At 46.1% G+C, this 16,796-nt stretch overlaps 6 pseudogenes; 3 read left to right on the forward strand and 3 right to left on the reverse strand.

Annotated features, from left to right (window-relative positions):
* Positions 1 to 997: 997 nt before the first annotated feature.
* On the forward strand, positions 998 to 1,397 carry LOC119571246 (annotated as a pseudogene).
* A 1,786-nt stretch (positions 1,398 to 3,183) lies between these two features.
* On the reverse strand, positions 3,184 to 4,142 carry LOC119571247 (annotated as a pseudogene).
* Positions 4,143 to 7,798: 3,656 nt separating this feature from the next.
* LOC119571245 lies at positions 7,799 to 8,165 on the forward strand (annotated as a pseudogene).
* A 732-nt stretch (positions 8,166 to 8,897) lies between these two features.
* Positions 8,898 to 9,304, reverse strand: LOC119571248 (annotated as a pseudogene).
* Positions 9,305 to 13,367: 4,063 nt separating this feature from the next.
* Positions 13,368 to 13,773, forward strand: LOC119571243 (annotated as a pseudogene).
* A 1,922-nt stretch (positions 13,774 to 15,695) lies between these two features.
* Positions 15,696 to 16,098, reverse strand: LOC119571244 (annotated as a pseudogene).
* Between the last annotated feature and the right edge of the window lie 698 nt (positions 16,099 to 16,796).

The raw sequence follows: 16,796 nt of genomic DNA on the forward strand, positions 1-16,796 counted from the left end.
GGTCATTGAAACCATCACCCCTCCGGTGAGCCTGACATATTAACAACGATCGGTCGATCCCTTGCCCCACTGCAGGCGCCGCTTTGCAGCAAGGGATCCACAATACCCAAAGGAGGGTAACAGACAACGCCCCCTCGCTACAGGCAGGGTAGTTGCTATCATGGGAGCACTGAGACACGCGTCCAGGAAAAAAGGTCACGTGGTCATACACACAGACTCCAAAGGAGCCGTCACTGTCTTCAGCAGCGCTCACCCACTGACACATCTACCTCCTGACACCATGGGCACAATAACCAAAGGATGCTTGCTCAGGTAGAAGAATTATCATAAACGGGGTTCCCAGCCATATAGGGATCAGAGGCAATGACTTGCTGACAGTTAGCCGAAATGGGCCGGGGGTATGCCCCCAAATCCCATGATAATACTCAGAGCCGAAGTTTACTTAGGAAGTGTACGGTGAGGGCCAACTCCTTCCTCCTGCAGCTTCACAGAGAAACGAGACATTCCCCCTCGGCCAGCTGGTACTCAATGCCACGGCTATGAACCACTGGCACTCTCTAAAATAAACAACAGAGGTACCGAAGTCTTCTGCACAGAATGCGCCTAGGTTCCACTTTTCATGGCAGATCAAAAAACAATGAACATGAGAGGGGGTTTTTGCATGCATTGCGGCGAGCCGAACGCCACACTGTACACAAACTTGGAGAATTGCGTGCACACGCAATTCCTAAGACAAACCCACAAAACACAGCCGTCGTGCGGGTAAAGAGATATGCGAGATGCTTACACCACGGCTACAGGAGCGCCTGCTGGCAATCCCACCGCCACGGTAAGCCCCCGAGTGTCAAAACCAACAAATGAGACAGCCATAAAAGCTGACACAGGCCGGGCCATAATAAAAGGGCCCCGGGCGAAGCCAGAACTTCGAAAATCTCAAGCAGCAAGCAAGAAACCCAAGGGGAGCTTCATTCTTCGTGCCGTAAGTACGATTGACATCATGCCACCCAAACTTCCGGAAAGGCTCCCAAAGGGCCCGGGAAAGGGCCCCAAAGTCTATCCCCAAGGTGAAAAGAAGAAGAAGCGCAGGAGGAAGGAGAGCTACAGCATCTACATCTACAAGGTGCTCAAGCAGTCCACCCTGACACTGGTATCTCCCCCAAGGCCATGTCTATCATAACTCTTTCGTGAATGACATTTTGAACGCATTGCAGCTGAGGCTTTCCCGCCCTTGCACACACAACAAGCGTTCCACCATCACCACCGGGGAGATTCAACCGCTGTCGGGTTGTTGCTGCCCGGGAGAACTGGCTAAGCACGCCGTTAGTGAGGGAACTAAGGCCGTCACAGTACCTTCTTCCAAGAAAATCTCTGGGTTGCATGATTTACTTGCCTCCTAGAACAACATCGGCTCCTTTAGGACCACAGAAACGTGATAAAGCGATATACAATACGTTAGTAACCAATTGCCACCACTACCTTTTCCCGCTAGTACTAGTACTACTAGTAGTAGTATTATACTACTACTACTGCTACTACTACTACTACTACTACTCTACTGCTGCCACCACTACCATTCTGTTCTAGAAGTTCATGTATTATTGCCAACATTGGGATAATTAATTATACTCCTATTACTACCACTACCATTACTGTCCTATAAGTTTTATTTATTATTACCAACATTGTGATAATCATAGTACTACTACTACCATTACTGTCCTACATGTTTATTATTATCAAAAATTGTGATAATCATACTACTAGTCCATTTCCATTATTGTCCTATAATTAATTTATTCTTACCCAAAATTGTGATAATCATAGTCTCATAAGAATAATGACCTATCCATATCAATGGTATTAAAAGAAAAACACATTTCCCGCCTATTCAAGGAATGTGCAAATCAGGATAGTAGTTCACTAGGGCCTACTACTACTTCTACTACAACACTTTCCCCCTACTCCTGGTATATTTATTTTTTTATTCATAATAGACCTTGGATCATGGCATTTGTTTATTCTGTCACTCAAGTGGAGCATAAGATAATGTTTAGTGTTAGTGTGGGCTTGATTGCATATATATATATAATTATATATATATATAAAATTGTGTGTGTGTATAGGTATATATATGTATATATATGTTTATGATATAGGAATGAGAGAGTGTATGTGTGTGTGTGGGTTTTATATATATATACATTATTTATATATATATATATAATATATTATACAATATAATATACATATAATGAGAGAAGAGAGAGTGTGTGTAAATATATAAGTATACACACACACACAATATATATAATATATATACAATGAAGAGAGAGTGTGTATATATACAGTATTTTCAACAATATATCATATATATACATTATACGCAATATAATATACGTATAATGAGAGGAGAGAGAGAAGTGTGTGTGTATGTATGTATATATATATACAGTATTTATATACAATATTATATATATATATATATGTGTGTGTGTGTGTGTGTGTGTGTGTCTATATACATGTAATACACAATAGGATATATATACAATGAGAGAGAGTGTGTTATGTTGTGTATATATATACAATATATATGTATACATGTTATATGTGTATATATATGTAACTTATATATATATAATATATATATATTATATATAGAGAGGGAGTGTATGTGTGTGTATATTATATTTCATTTTATATATACAATATATATTATATATATATATTATAATATATATATATATGTATAATGTATATATATAGATAGATAATATGTATGTTGTATATTATATGAGAGAGAGGAATTTATGTGTGTGTATATATATACGTATTAATATACAATATATATATTTTTATATATATATATATATATATACATATATATATATATGTGTGTGTGTGTGTGTGTATGTTATATATAAAATATATATATATATATAAAATATGATATATACAATGAGAGAGAGTATATATATAGTATTTTATTACAAATATATATATATATATATATATATACACATTATGATATATATACAATGAGAGACAGAGAGATAGTGTATGTTTAATATATACAATATATATATGTATGTTGGTATATTATTATTAAAAGAGGCTGTGTATGTGTGTGCGTAGCAGTGTTACTTTGTATGTATATGTGCTTATCAAAATTATATAGCCGTTTGTTCATATGCTTATCACTATTATTATTCTTGCCGTCTGTGTACATGTACACCATTTGATATGACTTTTTCTGTATTTCATCTCTCTGAGAATTTTAAATTTTAGGCCCTGAAAAGGGCCGAGATAATAGTTTTGTGTTGAGTATGCATCAAAAACCCTTTGGCGCGCTCTCCGGATACGGCGAGCAAGTTGGATGTCCTTAGGGATGATTGTGACTCTCTTGCGTGGATAGCGCACAGGTTGGTGTCCTCAAAGAGGCCGACCAGGGAAGCCTCGGGAAACTTCCTGCAGAGCCATGACAGCAGAGGACTGGAAGCGGAGGTCGTCTTGAAGCCTGGGCAATCTCGCGAACGAACGCTGGAAGGGCAGCTTGCGGATGAGGAGCTCAGTGCTCTTCTGGTAACGACGGATCTCACGGAGGGCAACGGTTCCAGGGCCCGTAACGATGGGGCTTCTTGACACCTCCGTAGCAGGGGCAGACTTCGTGCTGCCTTGGTGGCCAACTGCTTGCGGGGGCCTTGCCTCCGGTAGACTTACGTGCAGTCTGCTTTTGGGACGTGCCATTTTGCGAGTTTGTATCTAAATAGAATGAAAAGCGCTCACGCTCAAGACGTCAATTTATAGGAGAGCGAGCGGGACCTGGCCGAGTCGCGTGTGCTGCGAGAGTGGGTGCTTAATCCCGCCTATTTCCTGCTGGGGAAATATTGCCGGAGATACGGCACCTGTGAGTCCTGTAACGCGGCCTCCTTGACGCCCCTGTTATTCCAAATTGATTGTGGAAGCAATGGCTATGGCCAAATCCTTGCAAGCCTTGTGCGCGTGAGCCTTTGTCGATAACAAGGGTTAGCAGAGTTGTATTTGCAGAGCGGTCAGTTAAGATAGCGCTCAGCTGGTCGGCCGCCTCGCCGCTACGCAGACGGGGCCCGCGGTAGCCTTACTCGCTCTCGCCCACCAGGAGACATTATCAGCGGAACTGTTCGCTTCTCAGGGTATCACGTCTACGCGCTGCCACGTTCCGATGGCAAAAAAGGCCTGATGACCCTGGTGAAGGCAACAATTCCTGCTCCGCAATAGCCGATGCACCGCACTGTGGAGAAGATGTTGAATCTCTTGCCGTCGAGATTTAACTGGGGGGACCCCTGAAAAATTTTACAACGTGTACAGCAGGGCCCACTGTAGTAGCTTAGACATCAGCCAGGTATGTGCTTCCGCAGCACACGACCGAGTGATCATAGGGAGACTTCAATGCACACCACCCCATCCTGGCTCCCTGCAGGTACCGGATGCGGCTGGCCGTCACATAGCCAACGTGCTCGAGACATTCCCCGAGATCGCTCTCCTCAAAAGCCAGGAGCCACGCATGTGAGAGGAGGGTCCTAGACCTCACCCTGGCCACTGCGACTCTGGTGGAGAGGATTGCTGGCGTGTCGATGAGACCGTCACTAGTGACCATTATGGCACTATAACAACCCTCATGGATAGTGGCCCAGCCGAAATACCACGACCGAATCCAAGATGGAAAACAGACAAGGCCACTGGCAGGCGTTTCCAGAGCGCCTTGGCCCGCTGTCTGAGAAGCAATGAACCCACACAGAGGGAAATGTGGAAGTGCTACAAGCCAGACTTGTAAATGCCATTGATGAGGCAGCCTCACTGAACCTTACCCAAACTCGGCCTGGTCCAGGAGTCCACAAGGACGCCTGGTACTTCAATGACGAGATTAGGGAGGTCAACACAGGGTAAACATGTGCCGAAAACATTTCCGAAGGCAAGAACCCCGACAACCTAGCCCTCCTAAGGGAGGCGGTGAGGGATGCCAAGGAAACTGCCAGCAGAGTGAGGCAGGAAAAGTGGCTGGAATGGTGTGAGTCTTTCGATCACCGTACCACCCTCTCAGAGCTATGGCAACGGTCAAGCGAGCCACCAGCCGCTCAGCCCGAGATGCACGCACCACGACCCCCAGGCAGAGGCCAACAGACTGGCGCAAGAGTTTCTCTGCGAGAACGAGCAGCGACAGTCTGCCAGCCGAACTGAGGGCAAGACAAGAACGCCTACAACCAACAGACTTGCTCCATCAGAGAAAGGGCAGCCGAACCCGATACTCAGACGTTATCTTTTCTCTGAGGGAACTAAGAGATGCACACAAAGCCAGTCGCAACTCAGCCCCGGCGATGACGGGATCTCGTACCCATCATCTCCCGCCTGGGACTGGTAGGTGAGCTTGCATTCCTGCAACTCATCAACAGGTCCTGGGAAACTTCCACTCTACCCCAGAGCTGGAAGAGGGCTACCATAGTTCCCATCCCTAAACCAAAGGACCGGGGAAGTACCGCCCCATCTCTCTCCTCAGCTGTCTGGCCAAGACTGCCGAGAGATGGTACTGAACCGGCTCCAATGGAAAATGGGAGCCCCACACGAACACCTCCACGGTTCACCAGGGCATGAGCACAGCGCACAGCATAGCCACGCTCTTGAGCACAATAACACGGGCGCATCTGTGGCAGTATTCCTTGACCTGGAAAGGCTTTCGAATTGGCAAGTCCTCTTGCCATTCAGGAGAGCCTGATCCAAAAAGGAATCAGAGTAAGCTCTTGGCTTGGATAGGTGACTACTTTACGATAGAACGCCAGAGTCAATTCCAAGGTCACCTATCACAGCACATGCCACTAGAAAATGGAACGCCACAGGGTGGGGTTCTCAGTCCAGCCCTTTTTAACACACTAATGTCCTGTATCCCCTCAACATAAACCTCCAGTGGGGTGCAAGATCATCTCCTATGCAGACGATCTTGCTATCATCTCCACTGACCACACAGCCTAAACAAGCCCAGCGTTGTCTGGACTTGGTATCCGAGAGTGTTGCAGGACAGGACTAAAGATCTCTGCAGCCAAATCCAAGGCCATGGCTTTGAGACAGAGAGTTCAAGGCACAAGTCTGAAATCCAGGGAATGGACCTGGAGTGGGTTCAGGAATACCTTACCTTGGGGTAAGGATAGACCGGACCCTCTCCTTCCGCCAGGAGGTCCAGTACCTGCTTGACCGAACAAAGGCAAGACTGTCTGTCATGAGAGTAATGAGTGGAAGACGCATAGGGCCAGACACAGAGTACTAGATCATTCTACGTACATGCTGTCAGGCCCATTGTAGACTATGCCTCCCTCGCTCTGATTGGCATCAAGAGAAAATATAAACCGATTGGAGACAGTCCAAAACGAAGCCGCCAGGGTCATTCTGGGTGCCCAAGGTGGCGAAGGTCCCTCAACCTCCTAGTGGAGACAAACTTCTCCCCTTGGCCTCACGAATTGATCTAACGGCAGCCCATTCTTATCAAAGTCATCCAGGCTCCCAGGAACACAAGCCTAAGACACAAAATAGTCAGACGCCTAGAACAAGATAACCAGCTGTTTGACAACAACAACTGGCTGTCTCACACAGCCAGGGTGCTAATACGCCATCAGCTCAAAGAACCACTACTGGCCAAGGGCATGGACTCCCCACACCCTGACTTTGTCGAAGCTCCGCCGTGGGCACAACCTCGATAGAGTTCTCGGTCATGAGACTGGCAAGCAAAAAGAATGAATATTGCACGCCTAGCCTAAAGGCAGAAACCCAGAGGGTCATTGCAACCATCACCCCTCCGGGGAGCCTGACATATTACACAGACGGATCGGTCGATCCCTTGACCCACACTGCAGGCGCCGGCTTTGCAGCAAGGGATGCCACAATATCCATGAGGGTAACAGACACGCCTCCTCGCTACAGGCAGAGGTAGTTGCTATCATGGAGCACTGAGACACGCGTCCAGGAGAAAAGGTCACGTGGTCATACACACAGACTCCAAAGGAGCCGTCGACTGTCTTCAGCAGCGCTCACCCACTGACAACATCTACCTCCTGACAACCATCGGCACAATAACACAAGGATGCTTGCTCAGGGTAGAAGAATTATCAAACTGGTTCCCAGCCATATAGGGATCAAGGCAATGAGCTTGCTGACAGATTAGCCGAAATCGGCCGGGGTATGCCCCCAAATCCCATGATAATACATCAGAGCCGAATTTACTTAGGAGGAAGTGTACGGTGACGGCCAACTCCTTCCTCCTGCAGCTTCACAGAGAGGAACGAGACATTCCCCTCGGCCAGCTGGTACTCAGATGCCACAGGCTATGAACCACGCACTCTCTGAAATAAACAACAGAGGTACCGAAGTCATTCTGCACAGAATGCGCCTAGGTTTACCACTGTGCATGCAGATCATACAAACAATAGAACATGAAGAGAGGTGTTGCATGCATTGCGGCGAGCCGAACGCCACACTGATACACTACTTGGAGAATTGCGTGCACACGCAATTCCTAAGACAAACCCCACAGAACACAGCCGTCGTGCTGGTAAAGAGATTATGCGAGATGCTTACACCACGGCTACAGGAGCGCCTGCTGGCAATCCCACCGCCAGTAAGCACCGAGTGTCAGACCAACAAATGAGACAGCCATAAAAAGCTGACACAGGCCGGGCCATAAGTGAAAGGCCCGGGCGAAGCCAGAACTTCGCAAATCTCAAGCAAGCAAGCAAGCAAGGGGAGCTTCATTCTTCGTGCCGTAAGTACGATTGACATCATGCCACCCAAAACTTCCGGAAAGGCTGCCAAGAAGGCCGGTAAGGCCCAAAGTCTATCACCAAGGTGATAAGAAGAAGAGCGCAGGAGAAGGAGAGCTACAGCATCTACATCTACAAGGTGCTCAAGCAGGTCCACCCTGACACTGGTATCTCCTCCAAGGCCATGTCTATCATGTACTCTTTCGTGAATGACATTTTTGAACGCATTGCAGCTGAGGCTTCCCGCCTTGCACACTACAACAAGCGTTTCCACCATCACCAGCCGGAGATTCAGACCGCTGTCAGGTTGTTGCTGCCCGAGAACTGGCTAAGCACGCCGTTAGTGAGGGAACTAAGGCCGTCACCAAGTACACTTCTTCCAAGTAATCTCTAGTTTGCATGATTTACTTGCCTCCTAGAACCCATCGGCTCCTTTAGGAGCCACAGATCGTGATAAAGCAGATATACAAGGACGATAGCAACCCAATTGCCACCACTACCGTTCCTGCTAGTACCAGTACTACTAGTACTAGTATTAGTACTACTACAACTGCTACTACTACTACGACTACTACTACTACTGGCTGCCACCACTACCATTCTGTTCTAGAAGTTCATGTATTATTGCCAACATTGTGATAATTAAATTATACCCTATTACTACCACTACATTACTGTCCTATAAGTTTATTTATTATTCCCAAACATTGTGATTAATATATATAATATATATATATTTTTAAATATATATATCTATATATAATATATATATATATAAAATTTATATATATAATATTATTATATATATATTATATATAAATATATATATATATATATCCAAAATTTTGGGTTTAATATAATAACTTATAGGACAGTAATGGTAGTGGTAGTAAGGAGTATAATTAATTATCACATGTTGGAAATTACATGAACTTCTAGAACAGAATGGTAGTGGTGGCAGCAGTAGTAGTAGTAGTAGTAGTAGTAGTAGCGTAGTATAGTCTAATACTACACTAGTAGTACTAGTACACAGGAAGGGAGTGGTGGCAATTGGGTTACTAACGTCATTGTATATCTGCTTTATCACGATCTGTGGCTCCTAAAGGAGCCGATGTTGTTCTAGGAGGCAAATAAAACATGCAAACCCAGAGATTTTTTCTTGGAAGAAGTGTACTTGGTGACGGGCCCTTTGTTCCCTCACTAACGGCGTGCTTAGCCAGTTTTTCCGGGCAGCAACAACCTGACAGCGGTCTGAATCTCCCGGCTGGTGATGGTGGAAAGCTTGTTGTATTTTGCAAGCGGAAGCCTCAGCTTTCATGCGTTCAAAATGTCATTCACGAAAAGTTTCATGATAGACATGGCCTTGGAGGAGATCCAGTGTCAGGGTGGACCTGCTTGAGCACCTTGTAGATGAGATGCTGTACTCTCCCTTCCTCCTGCGCTTCTTCTTCTTATCACCCTTGGGGATAGACTTTGGGCCTTACCGGCCTTCTTGGCACCTTTCCCCGGGAAGTTTTGGGTGGCATGATGTCAAACGTACTTACGGCAAAAAGAAAAGAAGCTCCCCTTGCTTGCTTGCTTGCTTGCTTGAGATTTGCGAAGTTCTGGCTTCGCCGGCCTTTCACTTATGGCCCGGCCTGTGTCAGCTTTTTATGGGTGTCTCTTTGTTGTTCTGACACTCGGTGCTTACCGTGGCGTGGGATTGCCAGCAGGCGCTCCTGTAGCCGTGGTGTAAGCATCTCGCATAATCTCTTTACCCCACGACGGCTGTGTTCTGTGGGGTTTGTCTTAGGAATTGCGTGTGCACGCAATTCTCCAAGTAGTGTTTCAGTGTGGCGTTCGGCTCGCCGCAATGCATGCAACACCTCTCTTCATGTTCTATTGTTTGTATGATCTGCCATGCACAGTGGTAACCTAGGCGCATTCTGTCAGAATGACTTCGGTACCTCTGTTGTTTATTTCAGAGAGTGCCAGTGGTTCATAGCCTGTGGCATCTGATACCAGCGGGCCGAGGGGAATGTCTCGTTCCTCTCTGTGAAGCTGCAGGAGGAAGGTTGGCCGTCACCGTACACTTCCTCCTAAGTAAACTTCGGCTCTGATGTATTTCATGGGATTTGGGGCATCCCCCGGCCGATTCGGCTAATCTGTCGCAAGCTCATTGCCTCTGATCCCTATATGCGGGGAAACCCCAGTTTATGAAAATTTCTTCTACCCTGAGCAAGCATCCTTTGTGTTATTGTGCCGATGGTTGTCGGGAGGTAGATGTTGCCCAGTGGGTGAGCGCTGCTGAAGACAGTCACGGCTCCTTTGGAGTCTGTGTGTATGACCACGTGACCTTTTCCCCTTTGCGCGTGTCTCAGTGCTCCCATGATGCACTACCTCTCCCTGTAGCGAGGAGGCTTGTCTTTTACCCTCATGGATATTTTTGGCATCCCTTGCTGCAAAGCCGGCGCCTGCAGTGGGGGTCAAGGGGTTTCGACCGATCCGTCTGTGTAATATGTCAGCTCCCCGAGGGTGATGGTTGCAATGACCCTCTGGGTTTCTCCCTTTAGCTAGGCGTGCAATATTCATTCTTTTTGCTTGCCATTCTCATGACCGAAACTCTATCGGGGTTTTGTGCCCCGGGGGAGCTTCGACAAAGTCAGGGTGTGGGGGAGTCCATGCCCTTGGCCAGTATGGTTCTTTGAGCTGATGGCGTATTAGCACCCGGGCTGTGTGAGACACCCAGGAGTTGTTTTGAAAACAGCTCGTTATCTTTTTCCCTAGGCGTCTATATTTTGTGTCTTGGGCTTGTGTTCCGGGGAGCCTGATGACCTTTGATAAAAATTGGGGCTCCCGTTAGATCAATTCGTGAGGCCAAGGGAGAAGGTTTTTCTCCACTAGGAGGTTGAGGACCTTCGCCCACCTTGGGCACCCAGAATGACCCTGGGGGCTTCGTTTTGGACTGTCTCCAATCGGTCTTTATATTTTTCTCTTGATCCCAAATCAGAGCGAGGGAGGCATAGTCTACAATGGGCCTGACGCATGTACGTAGAAGATCTTAGTACTCTGTGTCTGGCCCCTATCGTCTTCCACCCCATTACTCTCATGACAGACAGTCTTGCCTTTGTTGGGTCAAGCAGGTACTGACCTCCGGGCGGAGGAGGGTCCGGTCTATCCTTCCCAAGGTACGGGTATTCCTGAACCCACTCCAGGTCCATTCCTGGATTTTCAGACTTGTGCCTTGAACTCTCTGTCTAAAAGCCATGGCCTTGGATTTGGCTGCAGAGATCTTTATTTCCTGTCCTGCAACACTCCTGGGATACCAAGTCCAGACAACGCTGGGCTTTGTTAGGCTGTGTGGTCCATGGAGATGATGCAAGATCGTCTGCATGGGAATGTCTTGCACCCCACTGGGAGGTTTATGTTGAGGATACAGGACATTAGTGTGTTAAAAGGGCTGGACTGAGAACCCCACCCTGTGGCTTTTCCATTTTCTAGTGGCATGTGCTGTGATAGGTGCCTTGGAATTTGCTCTGCTGTTCTATTCGTAAAGTAGTCACCTATCCAAGCCAAGAGCTTACCTCTGATTCCTTTTTGGATCAGGCTCTCCTGAAGGGAAAGAGACTTGCCAATTCGAAGCCTTCTCCGGTCAAGGAATACTGCCACAGATCGCCCGTGTTTTTGTGCTCAAGAGCGTGGCTTGCTGTGCCTGTGCTCATGCCCCTGGTGAACCCTGGAGGTGTTCGTGTGGGGCTCCCATTTTCCATTGGAGCCGGTTCAGTCCCATCCTCTGGGCAGTCTTGGCCAAAACAGCTGAGGAGAGAGATGGGGCGGTACTTCCCCGGCTCCTTTGGTTTAGGGATGGGAACTATGGTAGCCCTCTTCCAGCTCTGGGTAGAGTGGAATTTTCCCCAGGACCTGTTGATGATTTTGCAGGAATGCAAGCTCACCTCCCAGTCCCAGCGGGAGATGATGGGTACGAGACCCCGTCATCGCCCGGGCTGAGTTGCGACTGGCTTTGTGTGCATCTCTTAGTTCCCTCAAAAAAAGATAACGTCTGAGTTATCGGTTTCGGCTGCCCTTTCTCTGATGTGAGCAGTCTGTCTGTTGTAGCTTCTTGTCTTGCCCTCAGTTCGGCTGGCAGACGTCGCTGCTCGTTCTCGCAGAGAACTCTTGCGCCAGTCTGTTGGCCTCTGCCGGGGGGTCGTGGTGCGTGCATCTCGGGGCTGAGCGGCTGGTGGCTCGCTGACCCGTTGCCATAGCTCTGAGGGGGTGGTACGGTGATCGAAAGACTCCACCATTCCAGCCACTTTTCCTCCCTCACTCTGCTGGCATTTTCCCTTTGGCATCCCTCACCGCCTCCCTTAGGGGGGCTAGGTTTGTGGGGGGTTTTTCTTTCCCTTTCGGAATGTTTTCGCACATTTTACCCTGTGGTTGACCTCCCTAATCTCGTCATTGAAGTACCAGGCGTCCTTGTGACTCCTGGACCCAGGCCGATTTTGGTATGGTCATGAGGCTGCCTCATCAATGGCATTTACAAGTCGGGCTTGTAGCACTTCCACTTTTCCCTCTGTGTGGGTTCATTGCTTCTCAGACAGCGGCCAAGGCGCTCTGGAACGCCTGCCAGTTGGCCTTGTCTGTTTTCCATTTTGGGATTCGGTCGGGGTATTTCGGCTGGGCCACTATCCTGAGGGTTGTTATAGTGCCATAATGGTCACTAGGACGGTCTCATCGACACGCCAGCCAATCCTCTCCACCAGAGTCGCAGTGGCCAGGGTGAGGTCTAGGACCCCTCCTCTCCATGCGTTGGCTCCTGGCTGTTGAGGAGAGCGATCTCGGGAATGTCTCGAGCACGTTGGCTATGTGACGGCCAGCCGCATCCGGTACCCTGCAGGGAGCCAGGATGGGTGGTGTGCATTGAAGTCTCCCCCTATGATCCTCGGTCGTGTGCTCGGAAGCACATCCCTGGCTGATGTCTAAGCTACTACAGTGTGGCCTGCTGTACACGTTGTACAATTTCAGGGGTCCCCCGGCCGTTAAATCTCGACGGCAAGAGATTCAACATCTTCTCCACAGTGCGGTGCATCGGCTATTGCGGAGCAGGAATTGTTGCCTTCACCGGGGTCATCGGGCCCTCTTTTCCCATCGGAACGTGGCAGCGCGTAGACGTGATACCCCGAGAAGCGAACAGTTTTCCGCTGATAATTTCTCCTGGTGGGCGAGAGCGAGTAAGGCTACCCCGGGCCCCCGTCTGCGTAGCGGCGAGGCGGCCGACTCAGCTGAGCGCTTATCTTAACTGACCGCTCTGCAAATACAACCTCTGCTAAGCCTTTGTTATCGACAAGGCTCACGCGCACAAGGCTTGCAATGGATTTGGCCATAGCCCTTTTCTTCACCAATCCACTTGGAATCCAACATGGGGTCCAAAGGGGGCCGCGTTTTCAGGACCTCACAGGTGCCGTATCTCCGGCAATATTTACCAGAAATAGGCGGATTAAGCCACACTCTCGCCCACACGCGACTCGGCCAGGTCCCGCTCGCTCTCCTATAAAATTTACTCTTGAGCGTGAGCGCGTTTTTATATCTATTTAGATACAAAATCGCAAAATGGCACGTACCCAAACAGACTGCACGTAAATCTCCGGAGGCAAGGCCCCCCGCAAGCAGTGGCCACCAAGGGAGCACGTAAATCTGCCCCTGCTACCGGAGGTGTCCCAAAAAGCCCCCTCGTTACAGGCCTGAACCGTTTCCCTCCGTGAGATCCGTCGTTACCAGAAGAGCACTGAGCTCCTCATCCGCAAACTGCCCTTCCAGCGTCTCGTTCGCGAGATTGCCCAGGACTTCAAACTGACCTCCGCTTCCAGTCCTCTGCTGTCATGGCTCTGCAGAAGCTTCCGAGGCTTACCTGGTCGCCTCTTTGAGGACACCAACCTGTGCGCTATCCACGCAAGAGTCACAATCATGCCTAAGGACATCCAACTTTTCTCGCCGTATCCGCGGAGAGCGCGCCTAAGGTTTTTGATGCATACCTGCAACACAAAACTATTATCCTCGGCCCTTTTCAGGCCTAAAATTAATTCTCAGAGAGATGAAAAACAGACAAGTCCCTATCAAATGGGGTACATGTACACAGACGGCAAAATAATAATAGTGATAAGCATATGTAACAAACGGCTATATAATGTTGATAAGCACATATACATACAATGTACACACTGCTACCACACACATACACAGCCTCTCTTTCATATAATATTACATACATACATATATATATTGTATATATATACACATACACTATCTCTCTATCTCTCTTGTATATATATCCTAATGTGTGTGTGTATATTATATATATATATTATATATTTGTATATAAATACTATATATAAAACTCTCTCTCATTTTATATATATATATAATATATATATATATTTATATATATTATACCTACACACACACACACACACATATATTATATATATATATATATATATATATATACACACACATAAAATGTATACATATATATACATATATATACACATATATATATACACACACATACACACTCTCTCTATTATATATATATATATATATTGTATATAAATACTGTATATATATATATACACACACATACACTCCCTCTCTATCATATAATATATATATATATATATAATATAATTATCTATAATATACACATATATACATGTATACATATATTGTATATATATACACACATATACACACTCTCTCTCTCATTGTATATATACCTATTGTTATTATATGTATATATAGACACACAACACACACACACACACACAAATTATATAATATATATATATTGTATATAAATACTGTATATATATACATACATACACACACACTTTTTCTCTCTCTCTCTCATTATACGTATATTATATTGCGTATATATGTTATATATGTATATATTTTTGAAAAAACTGTTATATACACCCTCTCTCTCTCATTGTATATATATTATATATATTGTGTGTGTGTGTGTATACTGTATATTTTACACCACTCTCTCTCTTCTCATTATATGTATATTATATTGTTATATTATATATATATATTATATAAATAAAGTTTTATATAATACATACACACACACACATACACTCTCTCATTCCTATATCATATACATATATATACATATATATACCTATACACCACACAATATATATTATATATATATATAATATATATATTGCAATCAAAACCACACTAAAACTAAACTTATCTTATGGCTCACTTTGAGTGACGAATAACAAATGCCATGATCCAAGGGCTATCTACTGAATAATAAATAAAAATACCAGGGGTAGGAGGAGTAGTTGTAGTAGAAATAGTAGTTTGGCCCTAGTGAACTACTATCCTGATTTGCACATTCCTTGAATAGGGGGGAAATGTGGTTTTTCTTTATATACCATTGATATGGATAGTGTCATTATTCTTATTGAGACTATGATTTTCACAATGTTGGTAAAAATAAATTAACTTATAGACAATAATGGTACTGGACTAGTAGTATGATTATCACAATGTTTGATAATAATAAAAATGTAGGACAGTAATGGTAGTAGTAGTCTATGATTATCACAATGTTGGTAATAATAAATAAACTTAAGGACAGTATGGTAGTGGTAGTAATAGGAGTATAATTTTAAATTTTCACAATGTTGGGAATAAAACATGAACTTCTAGAACAATGTAGTGGTGGCAGCAGTATAGTAGTAGTATAGTAGTAGTAGCAGTATAGTAGTACTAATACTACTACTAGTATACTAGTACTACGGAAAGGTAGTGGTGGCAATTGGGTTACTAACGTCATTGTATTCTGCTTTACACGATCTGTGGGTCCTAAAGGAGCCGATGTTGTTCTAGGAGGCAAGTTTAAAACATCAACCTAGAGATTTACTTGGAAGAAGTGTACTTGGTGACGGCCTTAGTTCCCTCACTAACGGCGTGCTTAGCCAGTTCTCCGGGCAGCAACAAACCCGACAGCGGGCTGAATCTCCCGGGTGGTGATGGTGGAACGCTTGTTGTAGTGTGCAGGCGGGGAAACCTCAGCTGCAATGCGTTCAAAAATGTCATTCACGAAGAGTTCATGATAGACATGGCCTTGGAGGAGTACCAGTGTCAGGGTGGACCTGCTTGAGCACCCTTGTAAAATGTAGATGCTGTAGCTCCCTTCCTCCTGCGCTTCTTCTTCTTATCACCCTTGGTGATAGACTTTTGGGCCTTACCGGCCTTCTTGGCAGCCTTTCCGGAAGTTTTGGGTGGCATGATGTCAATCGTACTTACGGCACGAAGAATGAAGCTCCCCTTGCTTGCTTGCTTGAGATTTGCGAAGTTCTGGCTTCGCCCGGGCCTTTCACTTATGGCCCGGCCTGTGTCAGCTTTTTTGGGTGTCTCATTTGTTGGTCTGACACTCGGTGCTTACCGTGGCGGTGGGATTGCCAGCAGGCGCTCCTGTAGCCGTGGTGTAAACATCTCGCATAATCTATTTACCAGCATGACGGCTGTGTTCTGTGGGGGTTTTTCTTAGGAATTGCGTGTGCCCGCAATTCTCCAATAGTGTATCATGTGGCGTTCGGCTCGCCGCATGCATGCACACCTCTCTTCATGTTCTATTGTTTGTATGATCTGCCATGCACAGTGGTACCTGGCGCATTCTGTGCGAATGACTTCGGTACCTCTGTTGTTTATTTCAGAGAGTGCCAGTGGGTTTATAGCCTGTGCTCTGAGTACCAGCTGGCCGAGGGGAATGTCTCGTTTCCTCTCTGTGAAGCTGCAGGAGGAAAGGGGTTGGCCGTCCCCCGTACACTTTCCCCCTAATAAACTTCGGGTCTGATGTATTATCATGGATTTGGGGGCATACCCCGCGATTTCGGCTAATCTGTCAGCAAGCTCATTGCCTCTGATCCCTATATGGCTGGGAACCCAGTTTATGATAATTCTTCTACCCTGAGCAGCATCTTTTTGTATTGTCGATGGTTTCAAAGGCATCGCTTT

This window comes from Penaeus monodon, unplaced genomic scaffold (assembly GCF_015228065.2).
Source record: "Penaeus monodon isolate SGIC_2016 unplaced genomic scaffold, NSTDA_Pmon_1 PmonScaffold_5633, whole genome shotgun sequence".
NCBI lineage: Eukaryota > Metazoa > Arthropoda > Malacostraca > Decapoda > Penaeidae > Penaeus > Penaeus monodon.